We start from the raw sequence: 2,500 nt of genomic DNA, 5'->3' as shown, positions 1-2,500 counted from the left end.
TTAGATGAAATTGAAAAAAAAGTCAATTCTATATACCAAACCTTTCCATGAAAACACAATTTTCATGAAATAAAATGGAAGAATTATTAGTAATACAATAAAATGACAAGGAACGTCTTAGATGTCGCATCTCATGTATTATGTAAGGAACTGACAAACACAGACGAATACAGATCGAATAATAAAAGCTGTAGAAGAGTCAATCAAGGGATTTAATTCGAAAAAATTACACTAGATTCAATTGCGTATCCCAGACGTACTCGAGAAAACTATATTTACATTAAATGTTAAGTAAAAGAATTTAAATTACCAATATAATCCAATGCGTAGTATGACCTTGTATGTCACATCTCCGTAAGACAACAGAAGATATATGAATACAATCCAAAGGTAAATCTCCCGAGGAATTAACATATGTACCCAGTCCAATAACCTACGAAATATAAAACTGAATGTGCAAAATATGATTTTGTGATTTTCTCCTTACCCGAAAAAAAAAAAAAAATGAGGAACCAAAAAGCCGGGCCAATCAGTCCAGACGTTAAGGGAATTTTACCATCTGCGCCTAGAGGTTCGGGGAAGAATTATGAAAACCCAATATTTTCCCGACGCCGTGCTATAGCCCTCGGATCTTAGGGTGATCTAGTTTGTTTGTGTTGTGTGTGTGTGTCCGTCTGTACGTTTGTTTCGTTCTGTTTGTGATCGCGCCTTCTATTAGAATCTGAAATCAATAGCTCGGCGTGTAACTATCCTACCGTTAGTTTCTGCCATCGCACTGACATCTGACCTTCTAGTATATGAAAGAGAGAGAGAGAGAGAGAGAGAGAGAGAGAGAGAGAGAGAGAGAGAGAGAGAGAGAGAGAGAGAGAGAGAGATTCCCCGATAAGAACAGTGAGGTAGGGAATGATTAAGATTTAGACATATATAGTAAATACAAGTGATAAACATGCTGATGATTTAAATATGTAATAAATATGTATAATGAAATGGAAATAATATATTTTTATAGATATCTCATTTAATCTGATAGATCCTGTAGCTTTAATGAAGGGGAAAACACTGTTTTGTCTGATTCATGACAGGAGAGAATATGGAAAACAGTTCCTCCTAACCATTTGACTTTGAAATGTAGTGAAGGTTAATAAGGGTGTTAACTTACTTGGTATCTTTACCTTTCCATTTTTATTTTTTTCCTTTTATTTTTATTTAGCGGGGATGGGGGTGAGCGCTGATATCTGTTTGACATTGTTTGCAGTCTCTTCCTTTGGTATTTTCCAGTAACAGTCAACAGACTGTTGAGGATTTTATGCCTGTTGTAATGTAATTTTGTATCTCCATCTCTGCTGTATTTTACTTTCATCTTCCTATTGTAACTGTGCTTTCTATTGCAAACTTTTCTTTTGCAAGTATCTTTTCTATTGCAAACTCTTGTCTGTTGCACCTATGATTTCTATTACAAACATCTCTCTTGAAAGTGCGCTTTCTATTGCAAACTCTTGTGAGTTGCAGCTGCGCGTTCGATTATAAACTTGTCTGTTGCAACAGTGCTTTTGTTGCAAACTTTCTCTTGCAACAGTGCTTCTGTTGCATACTTGTTTATTTCAACAGTGTGTTCTATTACAAAATCTCGTTTATTGTAATTGTGCTATCTATTGCAAACGTGTCTGTTACGGTGCTGCCTATTTCAAACATGTCTGTTGCAACTGTACATTCGATTGCAAACTCTTGTCTGTTGCATGTGTACTTTCTATTGCGAAGTCTTGTCTGTTACAACAAAGTTTACTTTCGCACAATTGCCTGTTGCAACAGCGTTTTCTGTCCCAAACCTGTCTATTGTAACAGTGCTTTATATTGTAAACTCTGGTTTGTTGCAACAAGGCTTTTTATTGCAAACACTCGTCTGTTGCAAGAGTGCTTTCTATTGCAAACTTGTGTGTTGGAATAGTGCTTTCTGTTGCAAACTGGTGACTATTGCTAAGTGCCTTCAGCTTCAGTATAGGCTTTCTAATGAAGTCTGTTGTCTGTTTACAGTCCGTTCACTGCTGCCATCTGGCGACTTGTTGTAGAAGTTGGACACAATACTCAACTTCGGCATGAACTGTTACTTCGGACAACGAAGAGACATTACTAACTTCTCATGTAATGAGATGTCATGCGAACGACATTGTATTGGGGGAGCGATGCTCGCTTTATTTTATGTTTATTGATTGAAATTCATCTAGCATTTAATTTTAAAGCGACTGTTGTAATGATAACCTGGGAAATGACGTATATATATTACATACTCTAATGGCCTTTGAACTTTTCAAGGTATTTGGAATTGTGTTGTCAAGAGATTTTGGGAGGAAACATCACTGACATTAAGTTATAATAATAACTTTAGGAAGACTAAAGGTTGATGGTATTGAAACATTATTGATTCTATTTTTATAGATATATGAATCATTCAATAAACTTAGTCCTCTTCATTCGGCATGAAGGGAGGTGAACAAAAAATAAG

Source organism: Macrobrachium nipponense, chromosome 20, assembly GCF_015104395.2.
Source record: "Macrobrachium nipponense isolate FS-2020 chromosome 20, ASM1510439v2, whole genome shotgun sequence".
Lineage (NCBI taxonomy): Eukaryota > Metazoa > Arthropoda > Malacostraca > Decapoda > Palaemonidae > Macrobrachium > Macrobrachium nipponense.
This window is presented reverse-complemented; position numbering follows the sequence as displayed.